This window comes from Lithobates pipiens, unplaced genomic scaffold (assembly GCF_037356315.1).
Source record: "Lithobates pipiens isolate NorthernLeopardFrog02 unplaced genomic scaffold, aLitPip1_a1.2 Scaffold_1, whole genome shotgun sequence".
NCBI lineage: Eukaryota > Metazoa > Chordata > Amphibia > Anura > Ranidae > Lithobates > Lithobates pipiens.
In genome coordinates, this window is record NW_027507685.1 from 188,458,016 (window position 1) to 188,476,886 (window position 18,871).

The 18,871-nt window shown below is 44.0% G+C and overlaps 2 long non-coding RNA genes across 2 annotated transcripts in view; both read left to right on the forward strand.

The window, feature by feature from the left end:
- The window catches only part of LOC143980772 (uncharacterized), a 63,603-nt gene that overhangs the window by 34,530 nt on the left and 10,202 nt on the right, over positions 1-18,871 (forward strand). Inside the window, exon 3 of the long non-coding RNA XR_013274288.1 lies at positions 8,615-8,814. This is a non-coding gene — a long non-coding RNA (uncharacterized LOC143980772). The remainder of the gene's footprint in view (positions 1-8,614; positions 8,815-18,871) is intronic.
- On the forward strand, positions 8,822-18,712 carry LOC143980783 (uncharacterized). The gene is made up of 2 exons (XR_013274289.1): positions 8,822-9,307; positions 9,574-18,712. It is a non-coding gene; the product is annotated as an uncharacterized LOC143980783 (long non-coding RNA).

Here is an 18,871-nt window from a genome sequence, read left to right on the forward strand (position 1 = left end):
GCACAATTTTTTTACTGGAAATTTACTGACACTGCAAAAAAAGTACTTAAAATGGCAGTATTTAGTGCAAATATCAATATTTAAGTTATAAAAATGTAGCTATTAGCAATGTGTTTAAGTTAAACAAAAGTCAAAAACCATATTTCTTCATTTATATGAAAGTCACATTAATATAGCCCAGCCAGCAGAGAGTTCCCCCATATATCAGAGTCTGCAGGATTCGCCCTTACAATGCAAGGGAACTCTGACATAAAGAGGAACATTGCAGTTAATGATCTAAGGGGGAGCTCTGATATAAAGGGGGGCTTAGGTGACCAGAGACCCCCCTTATATCAGAGTCCACTGCATTCCCCTTTACATCAGCGTTTCCCCTTGCACTGTAAAGTGGAATCCTGCAGACTCTGATGTAAAGGGGAACTCTGGGAATCTGGGTAGGACTCTGATGACCAGAGACCACCTTCCGCAGACAGAAAAACACTAAGGTAAAGGAAGTTACTGATCTAAGAGGGAAATCTTTATATCGATGTCCCCTTACATTATTGTATTGACTCCCCCTCAGACTGGCCTGGCGACACTGTCACTGACCTCCTCTCAGGTGCACCATGCAGAGCTCAGTCAGTCAGCTCCAGCTTGATGGCTCTAGTTTTATCTTATAGTCTCCTCTCCACAGTCCACACACGTCTCACTTCTCCCATGACCCCATCCCGGTGGGGGACAGTACAGGAGAGGTCAGAGGTTGCGAATGGTACAGGAGAGGTCAGAGGCTGCAGATGGTACAGAAGAGGTCAAAGACTATGAATAGTACAGGAGAGGTCAGAGGCTGCGGATGGTACAGGAGAGGTCAGATGCTGAGGATGGTACAGGAGAGGTCAGGGCTGAGGATGGTACAGGAGAGGTCAGAGGCTGCGGATGGTACAGGAGAGGCCAGGGGCTGCGGATGGTACAGGAGAGGCCAGGGGCTGCGGATGGTATAGGAGAGGTCAGAGGCTGCAGATATTCAGAGAGGTCAAAGGCTGCGGATGTTTCAGGGAGGTCAGAGGCTGCGGATGGTACGGGGAGGTCAGAGGTTGTGGATGGTACAGGAGAGGTCAGAGGCTGCGGATGGTATGGGGAGGTCAGAGGTTGTGGATGGTACAGGAGAGGTCAGAGGTTGTGGATGGTACAGGAGAGATCAGAGGCTGTAGATGGCATGGGGAGGTCAGAGGCTGAATATGGTACAGGAGAGGTCAGAGGCTGCAGATGGTACAGGAGAGGTCAGAGGTTGTGGATGGTACAGGAGAGGTCAGAGGCTGGGGATGGAACAGGAGAGGTCAGAGGCTGCAGATGGTATGGGGAGGTCAGAGGCAGGGGATGGTACGGGGAGGTCAGAGGCTGCAGATGGTACAGGAGAGGTCAGAGGTTGTGGATGGTACAGGAGAGGTCAGAGGCTGCGGATGGTACAGAAGGCTGAGGATGGTACAGGAGAGGCCAGGGACTGCGGATGGTACAGGAGAGGCCAGGGGCTGTGGATAGTACAGGAGAGGTCAGAGGCTGCGGATGGTACAGGAGAGGTCAGATGCTGAGGATAGTACAGAAGAGGTCAGAGGCTGCAGATGGTATGGGGAGGTCAGAGGCTGGGAATGGTACGGGGAGGTCAGAGGCTGCAGATGGTACAGTAGAGGTCAGAGGTTGTGGATCGTACAGGAGAGGTCAGAGGTTGTGGATGGTACAGGAGAGGCCAGAGGTTGTGGATGGTATAGGAGAGGTCAGAGGCTGCAGATGATACAGGACAGGTCAGAGGGGGGACGAAGGGGCTGCGAAGGGGGACGGGTCCGGTCTTACCCAGCTGTAACAAGAGGTGCATGCCACCAGGCGAGACCTCACTGAATGCCACTGCTCTACATTTAAAATGCACCTTCCTTCCCGAAAATGGCCAAGCATGTATATGCATTCCTGAGCATGGCTAGCTTTGGAACAGTGCTAGCGCCTGTGCAATTGCATGTCGGCCTGGCAGTCATATTTTTCTCAGGTGCCGCTGCCCTCGTGGCGGCCCCAGTATCCCAGTAGGCCAGCCTGGCCCTGGCTCCTGCCTGGACTCAGTCTCCATGTTTGGTCTGGCTTCCGGATGCCAGCTCCAGCCCACCCCGGCCACAGGCCTGCACCAGGAACAGGAAGTGTGTCCTGACTGAGACATGAATGGCCAGGAAGTACTAAGGCTCCCTGGCCAATCGGGTTTCAGGACCTGCCTGCTGATTGGCTGGGGGGAGAATCAGGAAGACAATAGTGAATTATTAATTTGCTACCGTCACACAACTGGATGGGCTCACTGCGCCCTGAGCCCACCCTTTTTTAAACCTATTAGAAGCTCAGGCTCTAATAATGTGCTTTAAAAAAGAAAAATCCCCATTGGAATCCCTGTGTCCGGTGCCCTGCATGTAGATTAGGGGCCAGGCGGATGGATTAGGGGGCAGCAACACTGTGCCCCTAATGGACAGGCCACCACTGCAGCCGAGACTCTTGTGCAACATCGCTGGATGGAGATTGGGCTCAGGTAAGTATTAGGGGGACTGAGGGGGCTGTTGTACACAGAAAGTTTTTTATCTTAATGCATAGCATTAATTTGCATGTAGTGTGCAGCAGCCCCCCTAATACTTACCTGAGCCCCCTCTTGATCCAGCGATGTCCACGAGTGCCTCAGCCACCCGGAACTCTTCCTCCTGATTAGCTAAGACACAGCAGCTGCACCATCCCATCGATCAAAGTCAATTGGCCAATGCGGAGAAAGAGAGGGCGGGTCAATAATTACAAGATAAAAGAAAATAGACTATTTAGAAAATAGACTATGTACACTTTGTCGTACGATTTAACAGTTCCAAATTGCATGACAAGTTGCACCCCATTGTCGACAAGGGAACCATTCAAATAGCTGATGTAGCAGTGACTTTGAAACTTTTACGATTTAATTGTGACTTGCATAGACATCTGTTGTAAGCATTTACAAGCCGCAATGAACTCAGCAGTGCAAATCGCACAGAGGCTTTGAAATCGCATTGGAGTAGCGAGATTTCAACGCCACACCAGTGTTACGGGGGCTAAAGAATAAAAGCTTTTGCTGCAATATTCACCTTCAATCCAGGGATTTTCCCTGTAGTCCTTTTTCCTGCCACTAGATGTCCTCAGTCTGATGACCAGCATCATTCAGCCCCCTTCTTTTTCCTCCTATTAGCATGCTTCTTGTCATATCATCATTATTATTATTAGTATTATTAATGGATTTGATTATTGAACCCTAAAGCTGGGTATACATTAGCAAATTTTCAAACAAGCGTTCATAAGACATTCGTACCAAAATTCTCAGTACATTCGACAACTTGAAGAATATTGTCCCAAAGTGGTTCATAGTTTTGTTTGCAATCTGCCATTCAATTCTGGAATGAATGGACTTAACCAAAGAAAAACCACATTCAAATTTGTTTGCTCAAGGAATGTTTTCCATCCCAATCTCTTGAATTTTCTCATCACTGCAGTTGTAAGCAAACATCAATTTAACCCGACTAACAATTAGAAAATCGAACGAATGCTTGCTTAACAATTTACCCCTGATTCACTTATGCGTTTTTTTAGTGCATTTTGTAGTTTGCAGAAACGCACTACAGTCCATTTCACATAGTTTCCTATGGAGAACATTCACATCAATGCGTTTTTCAGCCAGTGTGTTTTTGGAAAGGGTCAGGGACTTTTTTTCCCACAGCAGATTGCGTTTTGTGTGTAATAGACTTCAATGGACCTGCACCAAAAACACAATTTGTGCATTTCTGATATGTTTTTATACACTTTTTTTTTACACAGTTTTGCATTTTGCGTTTTTTTTTCCTCTTTAACACACTGTGTACAGCTGGTTGTTAAGGAACGGGCTGGGAAGCCAGCTGCCATTTCCTTAAAGTGAAACTTCAGCCATTTATTAATCTTCCCATCTATTAAATCTTCTGCCCTTGTTGTTTTAACTTTGGATAGTAAAACATTTTTTTCTGCCAGTAAATACCTTATACAGTCCACTTCCTGTTTCTTATCTGATAAAAAGCCTAGGCTTATGACATCATGCACAGCTCTCTCTCTCACTCTCATGAGAGTTTGCCTGGAAGGGGGGGGGGGGGGGGGTGAGGAGAGCCAATGAGAGCTGCAGAGCTGGATGTGTGCCTCTGTGTGCTTGTGTAAATCCAGGAAGTGAACAGGCTTCAGCTGCCCACAGCTAAAATGGTTGCAGCCATACTTAGTGGAGGGAGATTTCTGCAGCATATTTGGCAAGTACAGAATCACAGTATATATAAAATAATATGCAAAGTAGTTGAAGGGAAGCTTCAGAATGGCAAAGATGTTTTTATTACAGATTTATTGAAGACTGCAGTTCTTCTTTAACCACTTAACACCCGGCCCATAGCCGAATGACGGTTACAGGGTGGTTGCTTAACTCTGGGAGGCCATCATATGACGTCCTCCCAAAATTCCGCTCTCACGCGCGCATTCGAGAGCATCAGTGACCGCCGGGTCATGCATTACGGATCACGGTAACCGGCCTCTCATCACGGCCATTTACCACGTGATCGCTAAGTCAAATGACGGAGCGATCACTTGTAAACAAACCAGCGTCGTGTTATGACGGTTCCTCCCTCCCCTCTCTGTACCAATCGGTACAGTGGAGGGGAGAGATCGGTGTCAGCAGCGCTGTGGGCTGGATTTGCAGTGTCCACAGCGCTGCTCACCGATAATTAACCCCACAATTCCTTGCCAATACTTTGCAATACCCAGCAATGCCCTGCCAATACTCTGCAATACTCTGCAATACCCTGCCAATACTCTGCAGTGCCCTGCCAATACTCTGCAATTCCCTGCCAATACTCTGCAATACCCAGCAATGTCCTGCCAATACACTGCAATACCCAGCAATAATCTGCAATACCCAGCAATACTCTGAAATAGTCTGCAATACCCTGCCAATACTCTGCCATAAATTGCCATACCCAGCCATACTCGGTGATACCCAGCCATACTCGGTGATACCCTGCAATATCCAGCCATACTCGGCCATGCTCAGCCATACTCTGTGATACCCTGCAATCTCCAGCCATACTCTGCAATACCCAGCTAAAGTCGGTGATACTCTGCAATACCCAGCCATACCCGGTGATACTATGCAATACCCAGCCATACTCGGTGATACTCTGCAATACCCAGCCATACTCGGCCATGCTCAGTCATGCTCTGTGATACCCTGCAATACCCAGCCATTCTCGGCCATGCTCAGCCATACTCTGATACCCTGCAATACCCAGCCATATTCGGTGATACCCTGCAATACTCGGTGATACCCAGCCATGCTCGGCCATGCTTGGCTGTACTCAGCCTCTGTATGTTGCCAGGCTGTGGAAGTCTCACACATGTGGTATCGCCGTACTCAAGGGGAGTAGGAGAATCTATTTTGGGGTGTCATTTTTGGTATGTACATGCTATGTGTTAGAAATATTGTATAAATGGACAACTTTGTGTTAAAAAAAAAAACTTCTTACAGGAGGTGAGAGGGGACGTCCCCCCTCCCGCCGCCCTCTGGTGCTTCTATCGACTCGCCAATACGATCAAAGCCAGAATTGTTTCTTTTTTTTTTTTTTTTTTATATCAGGCTTCCCAGCCTAGAGGTGAGATGTGGGGTCTTATTGACCCCATATCTCACTTTAAAGAGGACCTGTCATGCCATATTACTATTACAAGGGATGTTTACATTCCTTGTAATAGGAATAAAAGTGATCAAAAAATAAATTTTTGGGGAAAAAAATATCAAACTAAAATAAATAAAGTAAAATGAACAATAAAAAAAAAAATTTAAGGCACCCCTGTCCCCACGTGCTCACATGCAGAAGCGTTCGCATATGTAAGTCCCGCCCACATATGAAAAAATGGTGTTCAAACCACACATGTGAGGTATTGCTGCGAACGTTAGAGCGAGAGCAATAATTTTGGCCCTAGACCTCCTCTGTAACTCAAAACGTAACCAGTAAAAAAATTGAAAGCGTCGCCTATGGGGATTTTTAAGTGTCGAGGTTTGGCGCCATTCCACGAGCTTGTGAAATTTTGAAGGGTGGCATGTTAGGTATCTATTTACTTGGCGTAACTTCATCTTTCACATTATGCAAAAACATTGGGCTAACTTTACTGTTTTGTTTTTTTTAAGCACAAAACGCGTTCGAAAACTATTGTATTCTCTATGGTCTTTGCTAAAAAAACATATATAATGTTTTGGGGTTCTATGTAATTTTCTAGCAAATAAATGATGATTTTTACATGACATGTAGGAGAGAAATGTCAGAATTGTCCTGGGTGCTCCAGAACGCCTGATGGTGCTCCCTGCATGTTGGGCCACTGTATGTGGCCACGCTGTGTAAAAGTCTCAAACATGTCATATCGCCATACTCTGGAGTAATAGCAGAATGTGTTTTGAGGTGTAATTTGTGGTATGTATATGCTGTGTGTGGGGAAAAAACCTGATAATATGACAATTTTGTGGGGAAAAAAAAATCTTGATTTTGCAAAGAATATTTTGGCCAAACTTTATGAAAAATTACTAATCTGCTAAATTTTATAACAGAAACTAAGAAAAATTCATTTTTTTTTACAGAATTTTAGGTATTTTTTCTTTTATAGCACAAAAACAACAACCCAGCAGTAATTAAATACCACCAAAAGAAAGCTCTATTTGTATGAAAAAAAGGACAAAAATGTCATATGGGTACAGTGTTGCATGAGTAATTGTCATTCAAAATGTGAGAACAACGAAAGCTGAAAATTGGTCTGGTTATCAAGGGTGTTTAAGTGCCCAGTGGTAAAGTGGTTAACAACCGATGAGTCATCAGCTGAATGTAAAAAAACAAGAATTGCTGGAAATCAAAAATTGGGAAAAAAACGGGCAAAATAGAAAAAAAAAAATGGGTAAAGGGCAGGGCCAACCAGCGATGTCACCTGGTGGCACGACCCCCTGTGACGTCATTGACTGGTGCATGCTGGGCCGCTAATGTCACGGGGGGCAGTGCCGCAGGTGACATTGCCTGGTGGCCCCACCCTTTATCTGTTTAAGAACGGTCAGACAGAGGAGCAGGCAGATGGCGGGAGCTTTTTTTTTTTTTTTTTTTTTTTTTTAGGTCTGGTGGTCTGGTGATTGACGATGGATCTACATTGGGGACATTTTTATTTTTTAATAAAGGAATTGTCAAAAACTCTTGTAGTATCTTTATTCACTTTTTACACTTTTTTTGGGTGAATGGGTAGGGGTACCATGCTCACATAGGTGGGGGGCGGGATCTGGGGGTCCTCTTGTTCCAGATTCTGATAAGCATCCTGCCCGCAGCCCCCGACAACCTCCCGCCACAGTTGTAGGGAAGAGGCCCTTGTCCCCTGCCCCAAAGCACCCCCCCCCCATGTTGATGGCATGTAGCCTGGTATGGTTCAAGAGGGGGGGGGGGCTGCTTGCTCATACCCTCCCTTTCCTGACCTGCCAGGCTGCATGCTTGGATAAGAGTCGGATAAGAGTCTGGCATGGATTTTGGGGGGGCCCCACACTTTTTTTTTTTTTTTTTTACATTTTGGCATGGGGTTCTCCTCAAAATCCATACCAGATTGGGGGGGGGGGGGCATGATGTTTTCTCCCTGTTTTCTTTATTGCCAGCAATTCTTTTATTTACATTCAGCTGTCAGCGGGTAATCCCGCTGATAGCTGATGACTCATCAGTTGTTAAGGACGCGACAGTCAGCTTCCCGGCCCCACTCCTTAGCAAACAGGTATTCACATTTTTTTAAAGAGAAAAAAAAACACAAAATGCATAAAAACTGCATGCAAAAAAGTGCATAGGTGTGAACGTAGTGTTAATGAAGGTAGGCGTGGTTAGAATACCTTATATATGAAACATTGGGGTTGATTTACTAAAGGCAAATAGACGGTGCACAATGCAAGGGCTCCATGCACAAGGAGACGATGCAAGCTCCAGAGTTTAGAGATAAAGCCTCAATTTGAAAAGAATACCCAATGACACGCAAGAAATAAAAAACAAAACTGCATTTTTGCTTATACATGAGTGGATGATGGAAGTCAACAGAGCTTCACATCATTTACTAAGCTGTGGAGCAAATGCACTTGCTTTTAGTAAATCAAGCCCAGTATGTATTGAGGCGCAAAGTCCCAAATGTTATTTTCAAAACTTTCAATTCCAGTATACATTTTTAATGTTTAAAACTCAATATTCTGAAACAACAGCTTTAATTTTCTATTTGTATTATCTTTTTTTTTGTTGTTGTTGTTAATCCTGTATCTATATATTTTATCTGTAAAGCAAAATACTATGGATTTATAATAAGTCCTATCAGACCGCCACCTTAATACTTAACACGGATGTGGTTTTTGAGATGATAGCCCCCTTCCAAGGTGATTAAATGGTTGTGTGAACAGCTGACACCTCTTTACGGTTTAATTATGGATTAGAACCTCATAATCTGAAGTTATCAAATGTCCCTTAGACATTTCAGTGACAGATCTCATGATGGAACATTTCTTGAATTAATTTAATTATTCTTATTATTTTTTTTACAAAACCAGGACCTCAAGAAGTTTACAGCGTCAGCATTCAAAGCTCTTATTTTTATACTGCGAGGCCAGCAAGGGAAAAAAGCGTCTCTGTTTTACTCATTATCGGCATGTCAAAGAAGAAGCTCTGAGTAAGGGATATGCTAGCTGGTAGCTGGTGTAAGTGACCATCAATCAAGTGACCTGTCTCCCAAGATGGGAAAGACCACATGGTAAGCACAAGTGTGTTATGTACCAAGAGGCGGGGTTGGGTGACAGCTATAGGTTTGATGCTCACTAATGATAAATATCTCATTAACTCAAAATAGTTGACAAAACTAATGGAGAAGAATTATGGAATTATGGACTATTATCCCTACTCTGTAGATTGATGGTTGGCAAACATAGATCGGACAAAAGTTATCTATAGGTACCTACAGTACAACATTAGATTCTGGCCATTTATGGTCAGATCAGGTAATGTTTTTATGTCTGTAGGCCTGCCCTGTCACCTCTTGGCCATGCCTTCTTGGGCGGGGAGTTAATTGGGCAGAATAGATATCTCCATGCTGGTCGCTATTGGGTTTTCCCTGAGATAGTCGGTATTGGGGTTGTCAACAGGGTGCTGTCCTTCCCTTTCTCTAGAGAAAAAAGCAAAACATGCATGAGGGAACATTAATGATCCTACTGCTGTTACGTGCACAATATGCCAACTGGTTCATTGAGGTAGGTAGATAGGTATCTTATGGGGATGCATAAACCTAAAATGTTCCCAGCCTGGCTCAGTTGATTATAGCTTAACCAGTGTAGAAACCTTTAGATTGTCCCCGATATCCTTGGCTGGCCCATCTTGAGTGAGCTCGTGTTCACCCATGTTTAGTATATGTTAATTTGATATATGTTTTCCCTGAAACTAGTGCGGGGGGGGGGGGGGGAGTGTCCAGATACACATTTCCCACCTGTATTGATGTAAACCTGTATCATGCTTATAGGTGGAAAGATCTGACTACAAGTGGAAAGATCTGACTACAAGTGGACAGATCTGACTACAGGGGGAAAGACCACACCTATAGTCGAGGTGGAAGGATCTGTCTACAGGTGGGAAGATCTAAGTTCAAGTGGAAAGATCATGCCTACAAGTGGGAAGATCTAAGTTCAAGTGGAAAGATCTACCTACTGGTGGAAAGATCTGACTGCCCTTCATGTCTATGGCCTGGTTCATACATTTTATACACACTTTGATCAAGTACGATCAAGCTACCTGTAGAGTTCCTGCACCATCTGTAGGTTGAAAGATCTACCTACAGGTGGAAAGCTCATGACTAGAGTTGGAAAGATCTCACAACAAGTGAAAATATCTGACTGCCCTTTATGTCTGTAGCCTGGTTCATATTTTTTATACACACTTTGATTTGAGGATGATCAGGCTAACTGTAGAGTTCTTGCACCATTGGTAGAGATCTTTGGGGAAGCTCTTCTTGGAAAAAAGGCGACCCAATGGGTTAAATATTATGCCAGCATTGCAATCCTTAATGAGTGAGGAACAGCTGGTGGTAGCTATTCAAGTACACATACTTCCCCCTAAGATTCAAGTGTGCCTGTTGGTGTGAGTAGGAGGGGGGGAGCGAAGATCTTTAGTATGTACAGTTTCTCTAGCCAAAAAATGTTTTCTTTTGGGTTTAGAGAGCAAAGAGAAGGGGTTAGAACCCTTGTCAGTTTTTATTGCTATCTGTGTCTTAGTTAGGGAAATTTACCCTCCCAGTTTCTTGGAGATCATTGTCACATGAACTGAAAATGTGGGAAAGTCCAACATTTTATGTTGTCAGCAGTGCGGAAAAAGAGGGGAAATCTTCAAATGGTGACACTTGACAACCATCTAAGAGGATTTCCCCTCACTTTGGTGAGATTTCCTCCCACTTGTTATTTCTACAGGATAAAGCTGTAACATTTTCTTTCTTTCATCCCCCATCCACTGCTGCCTGTTGTATTCTGACATTTGGCACCTGCACCTGCAAGAATACCCAATCCAATCGGATGAAGCCACTGTTCAGCTGGTCAATTTACTACCCAGTTATGTGTTTTTATTTCTTTTTTGTACTATGTCACCCATACTCACTCACATAGTGGGGGGATCTGGGGGCCCACTTATTAAGGGGGGCTTCCAGATTCCGATGAGCCCCCTGTCCACATACCCCCACAACCACTGGCCAGGGTTGTGGGTAAGAGACCCTTGTTGCCATCAACATGGGGACAAGATGATTTGGCGTGGTTGGGGGCAGAGTAGGATTTGGGGGGGGGTCCCACACCGTTTTTTTTGTTTTTGCTTTTTAACTAGCAAATTTTTTTCATTAGTAATCTGGCTTCTGACTGGAGCTGATGGTTTTTTTTTCCGTTCACCCCGTTGGATTGAATAGAAATATTCATAGTGTGTACCAGGCTTAAGTGATCTGATTGCTGCAAAGTGATCTGTTGAGTGAGCTCAGGCTATCAGGGGGCACAATAACATTTGAGGAAGGTTTTCTAACTAGCTTAATTCATTGTTACCTCTGACAGCAATAGCTCAACATATTTAGGAGCACACAAACACACATGGCATTGTCATCCAGATCAAGAAGTCCCATGTTTAGACTGTCTGAGACATCTCAAGGTGTATGAAAGTTGAACCAAAGTTGGATATGAACTACTTTGAAGTTGCGCATATATGAATGGTTATCATTGGAAAACATGGGCAATAACTTGTCATGCAACTTTGACGTCCAATGTTGCATGACAAGTCACACAAGTATGAATAGAGCCTAGGACCCCTTTCACACTGGAGCGTTTTTCAGACGCTTTAGGGCTAAAAATAGCATCTGTAAAGCGCCTGAAAAATGACTAATCTGCAGTCGCAGTTTGAAAGCCTGAGAGCTTTCACACTGGGGTGGTGCGCTTGCAGGACATTAGAAAAAGTCCTGCAAGCAGCATCTTTGGGGTGGTTTGTGAGCGGTGTGTACACAGCTCCTGCCCATTGGAATGCATGGGCAGCGCTGGCCGAATCACCTGCAAAGCGCTTCAGCAGCGGCACGACACGGGCGGCTGCTGACCCTTTCGAGGGGGCTAAAAATGCCTGGCCTCCCCCCGATATATCAGCGGTAGATCGCTTTACCGCTACCGGCCAAGCGTGAAAGGGCTCTAAAGGTAAATTTAAGGAACTTGTGTATTTTTTACTGAAATTCTGCATTTCAAAAACCATTGCGCTAATATTGTTTGACTTAAACAATTGGAACACCCGCTATTTTATTCTCTATGGTATCTGCTGTCAGAAACACGTGTGAAAAAAAAAAAAATGCTAAAATGTCTCTGGCAGTAAAAGGGTAATATATCAGATCGTTTATAGAGCGAGTTGTAGATATGAACAGCATCCAGCCAGTGAATGGGCCTGGGGCTCGTTCCTGTCCCCTCGTAGTGCCAGCATTACAGGATCAGTCTGTATAATCGGCTAGGATTTTCTATTCTAATACAAAAGAGATTTATGGGGCTCCAGTTGCTAAATTTGCTGCTGCACTCAAGAGGGCTAAATAGGGCGAGTGGCTGTGGTCCAATGGGAAGTGTGCAATCACCCGACTGAGTTTGTTCAGCTGTACTTGTCTCTCCAGAGCAGGGAAGAGCAAGGAAGATTTTGGCATTCCCAGATGTCGGCTTCATTTGGTTGGAATGCCTTGTAAAGTTCAGAATCAATGGGCCTAAGAAAGGGGAAATCATAGCACAGATTGTTAACATTGTGTGAAGGCGTGTTTTAATTCGAGTGGATTGACAGCATGTAAAAAAATGATCAGTTAGAACAAACATATTATGCTTTTTTTTTTTTTATTTGTTTATTTTTATTTATTTTTTTTAGTTACTTTTCTAATTTATTGGATAGAATGAGCAAGGTCTAGAAAACGTATTTCTAAAAACTTTAAACAAAAAGTATTTAACAAACATTTTTTATTAAATTACTTCTTGCAATTGTATAAGCATTTACCACCCAAACACCCAAATGCAATGAATCCATATCAAAACAAATGTTATCCCATTATACCAGAGCAGTTCATAGGTATAAATACCCCACAGATCACACCTTTATGACAGGTCTATATTTAAATAGGGGGTCCTCAAACTTTCAATTATGAGAGTTTACAAATATTTTTTGGCCGAATAATTAAATCAGTTTTTATAAATGAATGAATCAAATTTAAAAAAAAATGAATACATTTTATTGTTTATTTTTTTTTAATCAATGTGTGTAATCAGAAAAAAACCTTCATTAAAACAAAGCAAAGACATTCCAAATAAAGCTGAGCCCCCTCATACATCGGAGTCCCCATCAGTGTCCCCTATTACATCAGAGTTCCCATCAGTGTCCCTCCCCTATTACATCAGAGTCCCCATCAGTGTCCCCTATTACATCGGAGTCCCCATCAGTGTCCCCCCTATTACATTGGAGTCCCCAAAGTGGTGCAGGAACTACTTTTGGGGATCGGTGCAGTGTCGCCCCGATTCAGACGATGTCATTGCTGGCAATAGCCACTGATTTGGCATGCAATTTAACATGTCAAATCGGCCCAATGTGAATGGGGGCTTCATCTGAGTCACCCTTTACACTGGAGTCCCCATCAAAGTCTCCCTCACATCTGAGTTCTCTCTTACATCAGACTCCCCCCCCCCCCTGCACCGGACTCTCCTTTATATCTGAGCTTTTTCTTACATACAAGTCCCCCCTACATCAGAGTGCCCATCAGAATCCCTATCAAAGTCACACTTACACCGGAGTTCCCACTTACAGCAGAGTCCCCCCTTACATTGGAGTGCCTATCAGAGTCTCTCTTTCATCCAAGTTTCCTCTTACAACAGAGCCCCCCCCCCCCCCCTGCTCCAGAGTCCCCTTCAAAATCTCCCTTATATCTGAGCTTCCTCTTACATCAGAATCCTCCCTTCCATCAGAGTGCCCATCAGTGTCTTTCCCTTACATCTGAGTTTCCTCTTACAGCAGAGTCCCCCCTTGCATCGGAGACTCCATCAAAGTCTCCCTTATATCTCAGCTCCCTCTTACATCAGAATCCTCCCTTACATCAGAATGCCCATCAGAGTCTCCCTTACATCCAAGTTTCCTCTTACTTCAGACTCCCCCCCACCCCACACCGGAGTCTCCTTCAAAGTCTCCTTTATATCTGAGCTTCCTCTTACATACGAATCCCCCCTACATCAGAGTGCCCATCAGAATCTCTATCAAAATCTCCCTTACATCTGAGTTCCCGCTTACAGTAGAGTCCCCCCTTGCATTGGAGTCTCTATCAAAGTCTCCCCCTTATATCTCAGCTCCCTCTTACATCAGAATCCTCCCTTACATCAGAGTGTCCATCAGAGTCTCTCCCTTACATCTGAGTTTCCTCTTACTTCAGCGTCCCCCCTTATATCGGAGTCCCCATCAAAGTCTCCCTTACATCAGGATTCCCATTAGAAATCAGAGCCACATAAAAACATACAACTGGCTAAAATTAGTCGCTGAGCTGCAATTTATATTATATTAAAGTGGGCTGAATGAAATAAAAAAAATGAATAGATTGCTCCATCCACACAAACAGGGTGGAAGGAGGAATCCCTCATTCCCGGCAGGACATTGGGGGTTATTTACTGAAACTTGAGAGAGCGAAATCTGGTGCAGCTCTGCATAGAAACCAATCAGCCTTCAGGTTTTATTGCCAAAGCTAAAGCTGGCCATACATTATACAATTTCCTTGTACAACTTTCCTTTAGAGTTACCAAAACCATATAATATGAGGTCACACCTAAACACTTTCCATTTGCATGCAATCGGGCAGGTCCTTGCACTACATAGTGAAAAGTAAATCTAAAAGAAATTGAACAAGAAAATCGTATAATGTATGGCCAGCTTTAGTTGAACAAGGTGAAGTTAGAAGCTGATTGGTTACTATACACAGTTGCACCAGATTCTGAGTGCTCCGGTTTTAGTACATCTCCTCCATTGTGTTCTGAGAATGGGACCTGCTGCTGTCGGAATACACCGATCAGTGGCTGCAGCCGCCGATCCAGAATTTTTTTTCTCGATGAGAAACATTTTTCAAACGATCAACTTGTGTTGAGCGGGTACAGTCAGACATTGATCAAATTTCAGCTGCTCCCTACTGTACTGGCCACATTTTGATTAGTGTATTGCCAGCTTTATATGGTGTCACTTAACTAATCAAACAGGTCCATACTAGGGTTACCACCTCATCCCTTTAAACCCGAACACATAATAATTACACAGGTTCTGTGTCTGATTAATGTGGTAATTAAACTCACTTGGTGCCTCATCTGCATTAAATTAGCCTTTGAACCTGTGTAATTCATATATGTTCGTGTTTAAAGGGATGAGATGGCAACCCTAGCCCATGCTGGTAATTCAAAGAGAAGTTAGCCACTGGTTGAATGGTTACAAATATTTAGCTTTTTATTTTTTTAATGCTTTCTGGGCTCCGCCCATTGAAGCGATTTGCCATGTGATTTCACAGGTCAAATTGCATGACAAGTCGCAGCGTATTGCTGGCAATGGCACCGTTCCAATCAATACAACGCCGACTTTGCGGTGCCACCCCGATTTGCAAAAGTAATTCCTGCACTACTCTTGCCCATTTTTGGGTGCGACTTCAATAGACATCTGTACATGAAGCCACACAGACGTCTTTCAACTCTGACCCGACAATGTGGCTTTGAGCCCAAGTTCACACTGACGGCAGGAATGATTTCAGATTTCAGATGAAGTGGCAACTCTAGGGAAGTGGCAATTCTAGGGGGGCGGAAACCCTCCCCCACGCAGCACAGCACTAACACCTGCAGCCGGTCAGTTCTTACCCTGGGTGCGGGCAGTGAGAGCAGCGGTCAGAGCTGATGCGGCCATCTTCTAGCACGGTCGCCCCTCTGCTTAAGCGTGGCAGGCTTGGGAAAGCTGCTTCGGCGTCCTCTCCTGGAGCAGCTTCCCCGAAACCAATAGGATCGCCTGACGTTTTGGCCAATCGGCAAACAGGTTTCATACCTGCTTCCCGATTGGCTGGGAGGAGGATCAGTGTTGCAACAGGATTTGAGTGCATCCTCTGCGACTCGAGACCACCCTATTTTGAAGCCTATGGTTCTAATTAGATGCTTAAAAAAAAAAAAAAATCCCTGGCCGCTGTAATTCATGTGCCTGGTGCCCTGAAAGGGGCCGGACGCATGAATAGGGGATGGCCATGGCGGGCATGGATAGATTCATGCTATTGCATATAGGGGGCTGGTGTGGAGAGAGGTGGCAGAGCCCGGCACCCCTAATGGCCGGTCCGCCACTGCGCAGCACTTTACAAAATTAAGGTCAAACTCTAGGTGCGGCGCCGCAAATGCGGTGTCGCACCAATTTGGACTGTGCCATTACCAGCAATTGCAGCCGATTTGGCATACGATTTTACATGTCAAATTGCATGCCAAATCACTCCATTGTGAACCAGGGCTGTAGCTGTGTTCAATGTAAACGAGGGCTTAATTAGAGAGATTTCCCCTCATTACAAAGTGAGGGTTCACATATAAAGGGAAAGCACAAAAGGGACAAGCCATCATAGATGAGAATGGCTTACTATACTAAACTGAGTGAAGCTGAACTGACTGTGGTCTCAGAGATCTCAATGTACATTGCCATAGAATTCATACAAAGAAATGCCACAAAGGAGTCTTCATGGTTTATTCCTGGCTTCCTCTGCAATCAACTAGAATCAAGACTGGTGAGGCTCAATAAAGGAATTATATTGCATTAGATCGGGCTTTCTCAACCTTTTAACCCTAGAGGAACCCCAAAAATAAGTTTCAATTCTTGAGGAACCCTTACTCAAACCAATTCATCAGGACTCAATAGAACAATGCCCCTTATATTGGTGGCCAATCATAAGAATGTCCCCCTTAAAGTGGTGCTCAGAATGCCACCCTTAACGGCATCTAATACAACATTTTTGGAGTCATGCTGCTGGCTTTGCAAAGTTGTGCTGAACCTTCAACTCTGTAGGCACCATCAGATAGGTAGTTCATCAGCCACAGCTTAATGAACCCTTAGGGCCGGTTCACACAGCGAGGCGATGCGAGGCGACACGGCTCGCCTCGCCTCGCTCCCGCAAGTCGCCCCCGTTCTGTACAATGGAACCGTTCTGAGAGGAGCGACTCGAGTCGCTCCGACTCAGAAAAAAGGTTCCTGTACTACTTCTGGGCGACTTCGGGGGCGACTTGCATTGACTTCTATACAGAAGTCCTCTGCAAGTCGCCGCTGAGGTCCCCGCAGGTCGCGGCGAGGTAAGTCGGAGACGCCTCGCCGCGCCTCGCTGTGTGAACCGGCCCTTAGCAACTTCTGGAGTAACACCAGGGTTCCATGGAAGCCTGGATGAGAATGACTGCATTAGATATTGCAGTCTGCCTTCACTTCCATTGCTTCCACCTAGCAAATGGAGGAGAGGAGCTGGATGTGTCCTATATACAGTGCCTGTGTGTACTCAGCCTTAAGCCTCGTTTGTACACATGATCAGATTTTCGGAAGACCGTTCAACCGTTTTTTGTTGCTTGCTATTCTAGTGAAGAGGTTACTCACCATACGAAAATTATTGTACAATCAAATTCAACTTCAGAAGTGACGGCATGTGTTGAATTGAATTGTTTTGCATGTATTGTTTTTTATGTATTCTTTTGTTTCTGAGCATGCGTAGTCTTGCTCTTACGATTTTTTTCATATGAAAACAGCACTAATTGTACGAAAATCTGATGTAGAGTTAGGGTTGCCACCTCATCCCTTTAAACCCAAACACATAATAATTACACAGGTTCTGTGGCTGATTAAGGTGGTAATTAAACTCACTTAGTGCCTTATCTGCATTAAATTAGCCTCAGAACCAGTGTAATTCATATGTGTTCAGGTTTAAAGGGATGAGGTGGCAACCCTACGTATAGTCCATGTACGACAAAAAATTTATAGTCTGCACATCCAGCTTTGGTCGGACGAAAAACCGCAATCGGCTGTCGCAAGCACCATACTAACCATCCGAAAATCGGCAGATCGTTTGTCGGATGAAATTTTACTTCCGATTTTCGTATCATGCCTGTAGGATCCCTGAGAAATGCTGGTTTTAACATGAATTTAGTGGGGTTTTTTTTTTGTTTTTTTGCTCCGAATTCTATTTTTGTAACTACTCTTATTTACATCCATTTTGGTACAACCTCCTGTTTCAGCCTCGTATAGTAAACATATATTACGCTGCCAGAATTGGCATTGCACAGGTGAACGATGTCCTGGAAGGAAGTCTAATTTTGGACTCCAAGTCTCAACTAACGTCATGATTCTTGACCTTCAAAGTCTCAGTAAATGTTAACCCCTTCCCTGCACTTTTACACACACGTAAAACTTCCCTTAAAAAAGGGTGGGTTCTACCTCTAATCCAGCCTTTCTGAAACTTTATACCCCTACAATGATTTCCAGGTCTTGGCAAATCCTTACTAAAAGCAATTCATCAGAAGTCAATGCAAAAACAGCCCTTACATTGGTGGTGAGTGGGAAGAAGGCCCCCGTTATGGAAAGCGGAAAAAAAAAAGTCACTGCTGTTATGCTGTTGGCTTTGCTCAAGCAGTGTTGACCCCTGAAACTATTCCAGGCACCATCCGATGGGAGGAGGACATTCAGTCATAGCTCAGGGAACCCCTAGCAACTGCTGGAGGAACGCTGGGGGTTGGTGTAACCCTGGTTAAAAATGGCTGCTAAATTATTATTATTTTTATTATTATTATAATACAGGATTTATTTATATAGTTTGCTCAGCACCAGTGGTGGCTAGTGGAGATTTTCTTTTTGGGTGGGGGGTGTAGAGTTGCCACCTCATCCCTTTAAACACGAACACATATGAATTACACAGGTTCTGAGGCTAATTAACCACTTAAGGACTGAGCCTCTTTCTGAGATTTGTTGTTTTTTAAGTAAAAATTTTTTTTTTTGCTAGAAAATACCAAACATTATACATTTTTCTTTTCTAACACCCTAGAGAATAAAATGCTCAAATACAGTGTGACTTTCTGTCACACTGTATTTGAGCAGCGATTTTACAAGCTCACTTTTTTAAAAAAATACACTTTTTTGAATAAAAAAATAAGACACCGGTAAAGTTATTGATTTTTTTTTTTATATTATGAAAGATAGTGTTACACCAAGTAAATTGATATCCAACATGTCGGGCTTCAAAATTACGCTCATGGAATTGCGACAAACTTTTAAAT